The sequence below is a fragment of the Cricetulus griseus genome, chromosome X (genome assembly GCF_003668045.3).
Source record: "Cricetulus griseus strain 17A/GY chromosome X, alternate assembly CriGri-PICRH-1.0, whole genome shotgun sequence".
Classification (NCBI taxonomy): domain Eukaryota; kingdom Metazoa; phylum Chordata; class Mammalia; order Rodentia; family Cricetidae; genus Cricetulus; species Cricetulus griseus.
Window position 1 is genome coordinate 29157285 of NC_048604.1, and position 13010 is coordinate 29170294.

The window sequence follows — 13010 nt, forward strand, 5'->3', positions numbered from 1 at the left end:
TTTACATATCAATCTGAGTTACCTCTCCCTCCCATCCTTCTACACCCCCCAAAACCCTACCTTCCCATGCCCATCCACTCCCCAGGGAGCGTGAGGTCATCCATTCGGGATCATTAAGTCTGTCCTAGCATTAGGGGCAGGATGTAGAACCTTCACCATGTACATAAGCTCTGAGAGTATCCCTCTGTGGGGAATAGGCTTACCAAGTCCATTCCTGCACTGGGGATAAATAATGTTTCCACTACCACAGGGAGAGAGAAGCCGGATTGATATGTAAAACAAATTTGTCTCTAATTTAAATTAAATACTAATAGTTAAAGAAATTATTTTAGCTTTTGCTCTCCAAAGGGCCCAGGAGAGTCCAAAGCACCCACTTGGTGGATAACAGATATCCCAAATGATCCAGAACACACTTCTGAACTCCGTGGATACTTGGATGAATACAAAAAGTATGCACTACTTTGGCCATAAGCAAAATGTTAATGGAAAAAATGACTGATTTCTTTACTCACATATGACAGTGGAATGTGACAATTGATAGAAGGAAGAATCCAAATTTACATGTCACATATTCACTGGCTACTACAGGTTTCTTCATGTGCAGAAGACACACTGCGGTCCAAGCTCAGCTAGCTTATGGTGAGAAAGGTACACAATTCAGTCTGTGTCAATGCAATCCTCAGGTAATGGGTTTGTGGATAACTGATAGAAATCATGGTTACACAGAGAGCAGGTTTCTCTCTGGTGTGAATTGTCTCAGGAGCTAGCATATTGGTTTTGTGCTTAAAAGATCTTCCATATGTACTAAAGATGAAGGCTTCTTTCACTTGTGTATGACCTAATGTACTTTCAGGTCTGATTCAACATGTAAGCCTTTATGACACTGGATACAGAAATATTACCTCTCTTGTGTATTCTCTGGTGGACTGAAAGATTACAAGGATGTTTCAAGGTTCTGTAAGGTTCCTCACATTTTATGTCTTAGGGTCTTTGTGGAGTCTCTCTTGGTGACTCTGAAATGCAGAGTTTGAATAACAATTTTGAGGGTCTGCAGGATTCTCTGTCCTACAGATAATCTCTGATCTTTTTTATAATGAATAGGGAGTCTATTTAGTGTTCAAGGTATAGTTGTGGTCATCTTCATTGTAATCCTGTCCTGAGGAAATAAGAAGCCACCCACACTGTAATCCCTGCTGTGTAGCAAGTGACATATTGCCAGATCTGCAGTGGTGTACATGCTTTGTGCAGTGTTGCAGTTTTTTCTGATTGCCATTCTTTCAAATGTTTGATGACTTCTTGTAAGGACATGCTCCTAAGAAAGAGGGCTATCTGACACTTCATGGTGACATGAACCATGAAGCAGTCATCTGTCAAATCCTCCATGAAACACACCATGTTTCTATCACTTGAAAACCACTTCTCCTTCAAGGGAACATGACCATGCAGAGCCCAGTCTTGAGAAACTGTGACAAAACACGCCCACAGAATCATCTGCTCCTTGTTCTGCTTTTCTGGCTGAAACCCGGATGTAAATATCTTACATGGCGTATGCAGCACCCTTTTTACAGTAGTCATAGTCATTTGGGGAAAAGTTGAGCTGAACAATTGAACCCAAGACATCTGTAACTCCTGGGTTGGAGTAAATTCCGTGCTCTCTAATACTCATTTATTTACTGGTGGCATGGGCTTAGTGGATCCTCTGAGTTTGGAAGCCACATAGTAGTCACTTCTCCCAGCAAGTTTTGGTCACACTGAGAATAGAAGGGCACTAAAGAAATGTCCTTTGACCAGGCTGTTCCTTTGTTGTTGTTGTTGTTATTGTTGTTGTTGTTGTTGTTGTTGTTGTTCTGGGAACAGATGGGAGTCCTGGCGCCTGAGTTGGAGTTTTCCTTCTATCAAAAGACTTACTTCACAGTTCTGGGCACTACCTCACTATTAAATCTGAGCACATACATTCCCAGTCCTTTGTCTTTGAAACTTCACTTGACAAGGTCTAGGGAGGATGAGACTTTCTAATTTCTAGTTCTGGTGACTTTTGTAAAGTCAGCCATGTTGGGAATGAGATCCTGTGTACAGTGGGGCAGCACTTCCCTCATACACAGAAAGCCCTGGGTTCTGTCACTAGCACTGCCTAAAGCCAAGTGGGTGTCCCTTTTCCTGATGCCTGTTATCTGATCACCACGAGTTACAGGCAAGATCAGAACTTCACTCATCCTAGCTGTGCTGGTTTTAAAGATAATGTCCCCCGTGGTGAGTGGCACGATTAGATGTGGGCTTGTTAGAGTAAGTGTAGCCTTTTCAGAGGAAGTGTGTCCCTGTGAGGGCCAAGTTTGGAGGTCTCCTATACTCAAGCTACCACCAGTGTGACACACAGTTGCTTCTGCTGCCTGCCAATCAAGATGAAGAACTCCCAGCTCCTTCCCCAGCACCTTGTCTGCCTGCACACTGCCATGAAGATAATGGACTAAATCTCTGAACCTGTTATCCCCCCAATTAGTGTTTTCTTCCTAAGAGTTGCTGTGGTCACGATGTCTCTTCACAGCAATAGAGCACTGACTAACACAGAAGTTGGTACCAAGGACTGGGGTATTGGTGCCACAGGCCTGACCAGTGAAAAGTTGCTAAGTGGGCAAAACTAGTAAGAACATGGAAGACAGTGGTGGTGAGGGGGATTGTGACTGTGAGGTCCTGGCTCAAGAGATTTAAACGGAGAACTTTAGTATCTGACCTAGATATCCTTCTTGTGTTATTTGTAAAGAATATAGCTGTCATTTGACCTTGTCCAAAGAGTCTGCCTGAGGCTAAAGTGAGGAGACTTGAATTAATTCTCTTGGCAGAGGAAGTCTGAAAACAGCCTAGTATAGACACTGTTTTTTGGTTATAGGTTGTACCTCTAATGAAGATTCACAGTGAAAAGGAGGAAGCTGAGCAAACAAAAATACATAAACCATTATTGGAGGTGAAAGGAACACCAGGAAGTGGGATGAGGGTAAGGCCTGTGTTCAGGAGATAAACAGACTAAGAAATGGGATGAAGGGAATCATGGATTCCGGGGAAGCCCCCAGCCAGCTGAGTCTCCAATTGTGAAAAGAAGTATAGAAAACCGGAGAGCCAGGGGTGGTGGGGGACGCCATTAAACCCTGTAGTTGGTAGGCAGTGGATCTTGGAGTTTAAGGCCAGCCTGGTCTACAGGTCCAGTTTCAGGACAGGCATGCAAGCTAGTGAAAGATGCCATGAAAAACAGAAAGCTGGTGAAGATGTAATTGAATGAGGGGGGCATTTTCCTGTCCTAGAGAGCAAGGGAACTTGGCAGCTTCGGTGACATGGTTCTGGCTTTAGAGTCAATTAGAGAGGAACGGGTTTATGCAAACTTCCTCTGAGACCAAGGAAAACCGCCGAGGCCAGGCATGTCTTAGGGGTGTCTCTGAATGGAGCCATAGAGAGGCCATTATGTGAAGCCGTGAAATTGAAGCCTGGGTTGCTTTGGAGACCCCAAGATTTTGGAGATGGTAGCATCATAGGATACCTGTGATGGAAGGCTGATAACAGGGAGTGGAACCAGCCCAAGACAGAGAAGTGTGTTGCAGTCAACAAAGCTGAATGGAATTGGAGATCTGAAGAACATTTTTGACATCAGACATGGAGACATAGAGAAGAGAGTTTGCCCAGCTGGTTTTAGGCCCAGCTATGGTCAATATTTCCTCAGCATCCTCTGTTTTCTCCTTTCAGGACAGAGATGTATATCCTGTGCCACCATATGTTGGCCTTTGTGGTCTGCGTTGTGATTTTAGAGAGAATTACAGTTAAGAAACTCCATGAATCTCAGAAGAAGCTTGAAACATTGCTGTGGAACAGAAGTTTGAGGATGCTATAGACTAGGTAGACTTTTGAAGTGGACTGAGTGCATTTTTCCACTAGGATATGTGTACAATCCTATGGGGGAAGGGTGTGGAATTTGGTGATTGGAGAGATAATGGCCCACATTATTGTGGTTAATAACTAATACATAGCCCGTGATGGTCAGGATATATATTGATTAGGTAGCCAACCAGCAGGCAAGCAGAGCAAGCCAAAGCAGCAGGGAAAAGAGCTGCCACGTGCATTGGCTATCCCTTAAACCTTTCCCACATCAACCTGACATCACCTTGGCCACACCCTGATCAGAGTGAGGGGACACACCTGTAGCCAGCCTTTAGGAGGCATGGTTATGCTGTCTCCCTACTCCACATAGTTAGTGGCAGTGTTAGGAGATGTGGCCTTGTTGAAGGGTGTGTCCTTAGAGGAAGTGGGTCACTGTGGGGGATGACTTTTGAGGTCTCCTCTGCTTAGGCTACATCCAGTGTAACACAGTGTTGTTTCTGGGTCCTGTAGATCAAGATGTAGAAGTCTGAGCTCCTTCTCCAACATCCTGTCGGCCTGCATGCCGCCGTGTCTGCCTGCATGTTTCCATGTCTGCCTGCATGACCCCCTGTACTGCCTTGATGAAAAAGGACTAAACGTCTGAGACTGCAGCGTGCCCTCTCAGTTAAATATTTTCCTTATGAAGAGTTGCCATGGTAGTGGTGCGTCTTCATAACAATAGAAACACAGACCACCACACTTTTGAAATGAGTTTGAGCTCCACATCTCTCAAAACACATTCTCTTAAAACAACAACAACAACAAAAAGACGTTGTCTTTTAAATTGACCAGTTCTAATGTCTCCATTTCCCTGTACATCAGCGAGAAATGGAACAATTTATGAATTCCATTTATAAATTTCAGTGATATGAGGTTCGAAATTATGGACAAATATTTCTTGTTGGCCGAGGGTTAGGAGAAAAGAGAAGGATGCCTCCCTCCACCCTGGAATGGTTTGACAACCATTGGAGATTCCTATTGAAGCATCAGGATCTCTGTTCACAGTGTATCCTCACAGCAAGTGTGCTCCACACATAGTAGCGCTGCAGAGAGAAGGGACAGGGATCCAACAGGAGCATGGATGCTTGCTTGCGTGTTCTCATGCATCCCATGACTGGCTTTCAGAAGATTCACTTTTGTGGGCAAGAGGTGGTGCTACCTGAAAACGCATTGTCCACCTATTTCGGACAAAGAGGACCCTGAACACGATTCTGGTCCTAGATGGTCAGAATAGGGGTGAGGAGCGCACCAGTGACAGCTAGAGAACAACAAAGCACATCCCATGTAAATGCAGTAAGACCAGGAAACTACTGTGTGGTGCAGGGACTACTGCAGGTGACACAGGCATGCCACCTGCTGAAAGAGACTTTGTTGCCAAGGTGTTTGAATCTTACTTAGAGAGGACATTTTGCACTTACGTTCTACAAAGCAGAAAGAAAATCTAGTGAAATTTTGTCTTTATTGTTGCTGTAAAGCAGTGTCAAGGATACAGAGAAAGGCGATGATCTTCTCTCATGTGTCACCAAACAGCCCATCTGCATGTGGCTCCTGAATGAGGAGGGCACCCTAGGCTTCCTCAGGGTCCATCATGCAAATGTGCTCCTGGATCCCAGGCGGTGCCCTCCTGAGCATTGCTTTCTTCTCCCTTGCCCTCTGTTTGGCTCGCCTGTTGTTAAACCAATTCTGAAAGAGGAGAGCAGGAAACGTCTCAGCAAGCTGGCACTTTCATGGAAAGAGACACACCACTGGAACACATGCTATGTCACTGGCATTGTAAACCTCATAGCAGAAGCTCTCTTCAAAATGCTCAACCACCCAACGCAGAGGCAGGCGGGGTGTGCTCAGTTGGAGGACATGGCTAGACCCTGTTAAGCCTGCCTTCTTCCCTGGCAACTGAAAAGAACAGCAGCAATCACTATTTTCTGAGAGTCCCAGCTTGCCCGCACCTTCACATCCCACAGGGAGAGCAGCAGCTCTGTGCCAAGTTCTGGAACAGACTAGGTACAAGACACATGCAATCTTAAGGTGATTTCCAAGGTACAGGTTTACTGGTATCATATTCACCGATGCAGGGTTTCCTCTAATTAATTCAGCATCACTGGTTTTAACTGTTTCATTCCTTAGACAAGTTTGCAAGGCCATTAATGCTTGCCCTCTTCCACTGCTATTGGGACAGTTTTGGTATGTGCTCACGTAGAGGTAACACCTCAATGGTTAAACAATCCCCAAATTAAAATTGAGTGCTGCCTTCTTGTGCAGCCTCACAGAGGACGAGGACCAACCACTTGGGCTATGAAGCTCTATTACCACAGCAGTCTCTCCTTAACAAGCATCAGGTGGCCCTATGTGGGTTCTATGAGCAAATTACTCTCTTGCCCCGATGGCTCATATGTTTTCCTTTAGCAAAGTGCACATAGCTAATTTTTAGTAATTTAACATCACTGAATCCTTTGATAGCCCGGCTTGATCCTGCATCATCTTGAATATCTACAACAACATACTCAGCCCTGATATGACTCCACAAAAATTCCCTGTAAAAGACAATAGTGTTGAAGGATTTAAACATGAATCACTGGATGAATAGCTGTGCACTCACAGGTATGTATTCTACATATATGTAATTATAGACTCTATGCTGTGGAAAGACCTTGGCTTTGCACACAGAGTATGAGCAGCATAGGGTTTCTTTGGTTTTCTGTTTCCACCAGGAAGTCACTTTCCCTCCAGGAATGGGCAAGCAACACTAGCTGGAGTGTCGTTCCTCCACATTCCAATAGTGAAGTCAGTGGTTGCCATCATAAGAAAGACAGAAAATACACACCTACAGAAAAAGACCCAGGACACCTGGTGTGGGCCATGAAGCATCCTATAGATGGACTGCCCACACCGTGCTTTCTCAGATTTACTGACCTTCACTTTGACTTCAGGCACATTCATGTTTCTGGCAAGCACCCTCCTGTGTAGAGAAAGACAAAAAGTTCTTTAGTCATGGTTAGGAAAAAAGTCACAGGCTGGAAACAGTTTGAAATTGTATCAGTCTCTGTCCTCCTGCTCAACTCCTCACAGTCACTGGCAGACAAAGCCACGCACGTTTTCCAAAGGTTGCACATCATCTCCTCATTAAGCGTTTTGTTGTACATTGGTGGTCAAGACAACTTGAGCTCCCACAAATGATTTTTTAATGAAGTATTTTCTAAATGAACACAAAGGCACAAGTCTATGAAGAGGTTATGGAAATTTTTAAACCTAGGAACACGTAGGAAAGATGGGAAGTCTGCATGGCGGCCAATTCTCATTCCCCTGACTCTGCTTCCGGTAAATTATGTTTAGTGCCTAATGCAAACACCATGCAGGAGTGGGGAGCGAGGACATGGGGAGAAAATGGGTCAATAGACTGCACCAACAACACAAGATTCCAACCTGGGTGGTGGTGACACAAGCCTTTAGGCAGAGGCAGGCAGATCTCTGTGAGTTCGAGGCCACCCTGGTCTACAGAGCTACACAGAGGTACCCTGCTTTGAAAAAAAACCAATATAAGCTTCTATGTATAACTGACAGAATCACACAATCGGGAGTCATAGCCAGAACTGATGTTAGAGATGTGTAATTATAGCAACTTGGGAAACTGAGGCAGAAGGGTCACAATATAAGGCTTGGTAGGCTCAACCTGGAGGTCAATGTCACCCTAAGGAATCTAGACAGACCCTATCTCACCATTAAGAGAAGGCTGGTAGCCAAGGTAACCGGCCCCAGATTTGTATCCCCAGAACTTGAAAAACCAGAGGGAGGACAGCCTCAAGATCAAGATCGACTGGTGTACATTCTGGATTCTATTTCAGCCAATGCTCCAAAGAAAGTCCATATACGAAAATAACACTCCCCTTATTATTAACTACCAGGAAAAAGGTGGCTGTAGCTTTAGTGCACTGCCTATACAGCATACCCCCCCCCCTTCAACCCTCACCATTGACAAGCAAATGAAAATGACAAGGCAACCACAGTATAGGAAAAAGTGTCTGAAAAGAATATTGTCACAATCTCTCACCCCCTGTGGTAGCTCATAAAATCAAGGGGCAAATGACTAGTGCTGGTGAGGAAGGAGAGAACACTGGAAGCTTCTATCCTGGGTGGAAACCCCAACTCGTGCACTAGATAAGGAAAAGCGCTGATCACTAAAAGACTGGATCCAGTAACTCCATTTCACAGTTTACACAGCAAACACCAGAAGCCTGGAGCTGAAGAGGTGTTTGTCACTCAGGTAAAAGCAATCCCACTCCCCTAAGCCTCAAGGCACAAACAACACTGACCTCCAAGAGGAAGGATTCTGAAACAAAGACAGTGTATGTTGATACAGTGTTGTGACTTTCAGACCAAAGAGAGCTGAGCACCAGCAGACCTACAGCTGGAAAGCCTGAGAACCCAGTCAAATCAGATAGTCACAAAAAGGACCTTGAGCGCCATCTCAGGAACCTCCAGAGTACTCCTGTTTACACAGGAAGGAAGGAAGATGTCAGTTCTGGTGCAGAGGAGAAGGGAAAATTTTGATACAGTTTGTCAAGAGGAACAGACTTCTGGAGTCCTGTAGAACACATCCCAGAGACACTTGGCATGGTAGCAATCTAGAGCGTCAGAAAAGCTTGAGATCTGACATGAGTTTCATTTGTCTGTGTTGCACCACGGTTGAGAAATGAGATAGAGAGCCATGAGAGGCAAGTACTGTTGTGTCAAGACATCACTGCATGCAAACATTGACCTCAATGTCACAGAGCATCTTCCCCCCTCCCATCATGGGGGAGGAGCTGCCCGTGGTGTGAAGATTAATGGGGATGACAGGGCTCAGAAAGGCTAAAAGCCATGTCAAAATGAACACTAGCCCCCGAATGACTCCTGGTGCCAGCCACATACCTTGTGAGCACATCCGGGTACTGGGTTTCCTGGAAAACCGTCTCCATTTCCTGCACCTGCCAATGTGTGAAGTGGAAGTCGATTTGGCGCCTCCTGAGACGGCGCCTTGGAACCTCAGCGAGCTCAAGGGCTAGCTCTTCTGGGCGCAGCTCTATGGGCTCCTGGGTGCTCTGGTCACGTTCAGGACCCGGGTTGTTAGAAGGGCTCTCGTAGCCTCCCAGGCTCTGGTTGTCCTGTTGGTTCTCACTGCTGTCCAGGCTTAGAGCTCCTTCAGAGATTTTAACATCCCTTTGCGCTGCTGCCCCCTGCTCAGGGAGGGGGCTGCTGCCCTCCACAGAGTCCTGCAGAAGATAGTAGAAGTTGTCATTGTAGTTGAGGAGGTGCTCCATGGCTGCTGCTCTTTGGAAGCCTGGAGACCTGCACCCTGGTGGGGGGTCTATGGCAGCAGCCTTGCCCTGGGGGCTTTAGTAGATTGTGGCCACAAAGGCTCAGGTCCTCCTCTTCCAAGACTGCTATTGGCTTTCTGAGTGCTTCCCACCCACCCCGGTGGGTGGGGCTCTGAAGTGAGAATGGGTTAGCGCATGGTCCAAAGGATGGGGTAGGGGGCAAAGGGTTACTCGCTCACACTGAATCTTACCTTTAATAGCCCTGCTCAGAACTGGCTCTTGGACCCCAAAAGGGACCTTTGGAACCCGGTTACGCAATATCGGAAAGCTAATTTTAGCATGGAGTGTGGGGAAGACGAGGGGAAAACTCACAATGAGCACACAAGCCTTGGGTGAACAACTGGAGAATTTCTCATTCTTCCAGACTCCACTTTTCCAAATCTGTATGTCTCGTGTGGTGAAAATTCAGTCTATGTGGTCAGCTCTCTGTGTGTCTGCTTCAAGAGCCTTCTAGGACTCTGAAAGCCCAAGCCAGTCAAGGACCCACAGCTTCATCAGGGGCATTTTCGGTCTCATTCTACAGTGTATTGGGCAACAAGTTACTGCAAGTAACCCAATGAAACCCTTGACAAAGTTAAAATACTCCAGTTTGCCGTTAAAGACACTGCATTAGGCACCATCTCTGACATCTGTCCACTGCTTCTCACATCTGGAAATGCTGACACTGCATGAGTAACTATACTATTTGTGTTGTAGAATGAACCACTTACGGTTGAGGGCACATTTGTACAGTGACCTGGGCAGAGCAAGCACCATAGGCATTATAAGTGAATAAAGGATAAATAGTGTGCTGTTGTTGTGGAAGACTGACTGCTCTCATTGGCAGTGTTTCAGTGTGCTGCCTTTGGTGTGGGGTGTTACTACAACCAGAGACACATATGCAATCGTGTCCTGTGGATGGTTTCTTTGTGTTTTTGACAATCTCTTTTGTATTCCAGGATAGCCTGAATTTCACTTTGTCCCGAACTTACCATGTATATCAGTTGGGGCTAGTGTCCTGCTATCCCACTTTTACACCCTCCCGAGGCTCACCAGTGTATCTAGAAATGTCTGGCTTTCAATTAATTAACTAATTGTAAGAGAGAGAGAGAGAGAGAGAGAGAGAGAGAGACTAGAAACGTAGGCTTAGCTGTAGGCAGAGCTACAGCATGGCTGGAGAGCCTCCAGGAACCCTATGTATACTGTAGGATAAAAAGCCCGTAAATGTGAATACCATGTCTGAATAAAGAAATCCTTGTCGAAGAAGGCTAGATATTAACCAACTGAAGTAGGTAGTTGTTTTTGAGACAATAGCAATTCTTTTATTGCGGTGGTGGTGGGGGGGGATATGGAGCATAGCTACTTCTGCCTGAAAAGCCTTGAGAGAAAGATCCAGAAGGTAGACTGACCCTGCTTGGCGGTATGTTCAGAGTGCAGTAAGCAGGTGGAAAGTATTTTATGAGCACGAGAAACTCAGCAGTAAGATAGGGATCTCTGAGCCCCTGACTATGGAGCTCCAACTTTAGTAAGTCCAAATGCCCGAGGGAAGTCACTAGCAACAGAGCATGGTGCCCTCAGGAGGAAGGGCCCTGTGGGTGAAGGGATGTTTGCAGAATTTCCTCAAGGAACAGCAGAAAGTCTTCTCCTCCTAATGCAATGAAAGCTGTTTCGCTTAGACACAGATATAGAACCATTTTGAATATGTGTTTACCCGGTCTCCCCACAAGCTCTGTCCATGTTTTGTAAAGGCACCCTGACACACACACACACACACACACACACACACACACACACACACTCCAACTGATTATCCCTTGCACAGTACTGTGAACTACAGAAAATGGATGCCTCATCTAATTGATAGGAAGGCCAGCCAGAACTCGAGGCAGGCATGTGGTCACTTAGAGCATGCCTCAACAGGATCTGGTCCTGCTGCTGGGTACACAGGTTGTGTAGCATTTTCCTTCAAGATAAGACATTCCATCTTGCAGAAAGGCTCCTGAAGACATAAGACATTCCAAATGCAGGTGGAACATTTCATAAGTCAGGTGAGATGGTTGAAAAACAGGAAGGAAGTGGCTCCAGAGCTTCAGCTGGACCTAGCAGATATTAGTTCATGCTACCCCAGTCTCCCCAGGAAGGGTGTCAACAGCACATCCCAGTTCCACACCGAGGACTACAGGGTGAGAATCCACAGTCTGCTGAGATGTAAGATGCCACCCCCAGGTCTGGTTCATGGAGCATCGGCCCCCGTGAAATGACTGATGCCTGGATGTGGCGTGAGGGAGTAGAGTTCAGCAGGTAACCCTGCATCTGCAAGGTTGGTGACAAGTGACCTAATGGAACTCAGGGAAATCGTTTTTACTGTATCATCACATGTGAAGTCTCAGGAAACCTATTCCCATAACTCCAGGTTCCCAGTGAACCTATCTCTCTCCCTCTCTGCTTCCCCAACTCTGGTCCCCACCATGAAAACTTGCCGATTATCTTAAGATAAAGATGATTGCACAACACCATCCAGGAGTCAGTTAGGAGCCTAGGCCCTGGTGGGAGTGGCGGCTGCAGCAGTCCCTGGGGAGGGGGTGGGGAAGGAGAATGCCTCACTGGGGGAGCAAGTCTTCTTGCTGTGGAGAAACTGTGGAAGCTGGAAGCAGCCAGGAGCTCAGGCTCCCTGGAGACCTGCTGAGGCCCCTGGAAGCCAGGGCTTCCACTAAATCCTTACAAGACTGAGATCCCTTTTCAGACTATTCCAAAACCCGATGGGACTGTGAGAGCTGAGCACTGAGTTCACAGCCTGGGGCAGGGGCTGTGCTGAGACTTCATTTCTCCTTATAGAGCCCCTTCCTGCTTTTCCTCACTAAAGACAAACAGGGGATCCAAGGCTGCTGGGCCTGCCAGCCTTGTACACCGCCATGTGCATGGTGTCTTCGGGCCACCACAGTGCATTTGATTTGCAGTAGATGATGTTTAATACAGACACCCTTGGTTGTTCACTGTACAGCACCAAGTAAGAGACTGCAGAGCCCTGGGGTCCAAATGGGATGTCTCTATCGTACCCCTGGTTCACGGGCACGGGGACCATGAGGAAGTCGGGAGGTGCTTTTCTGTGCAGAAATATTATTTGCTAGACATGTAAAAGGGAGATGTCAAATGCGGGCCATGGAGCCGAAGTGAAATTCTGATACCTGCTACTACAGGAAGGGTTCTGAAATCGCCATGCTGGGAGACATCATAGAGACCCAAAGGCACAATAGCATATGTCTCAGCCCGTGAGGTTCCTGGAGCACACAAATTCACAGAGACAGAAAATAGACTGTGGTTTCAAGGACTGGAGACCAGATATGGGGACAGTATCATGCAGGAAGTTTGGGGTTGCAAGCCTATGCCACACCTGTTCATCTCACTAAGATGGACTTTTTATTTGGAACTGCAGCTTCTTCACGTATGGAAAGAAGCATTGTCCCTTTCCTATGCACTAAGCGGTGGTTCTGGAACAACCTTTTTATGAATTTCAGCTGCTATGAGGCAGAGGTCCCCTATATCATGAGTACTGAGGTTTCTCCGAGTCAGGTGACAAAATGCAGACAGAGGACCTATCAGTCAAGGTCTCTGAGAGGTTGAGCATGAGAGCACAAGCTCATTGAGCTGGAATGGCAGACATGAGACAGAAACCTGGATGGATAACTCCTCCCTCCCATTGAAGCAGCAGGACTCTGGCCAGTGTGGTTCCTGGTGCCCGGAAGTCCCCAGAAAGGGGGGAAGCACACACAAGGTTACCAT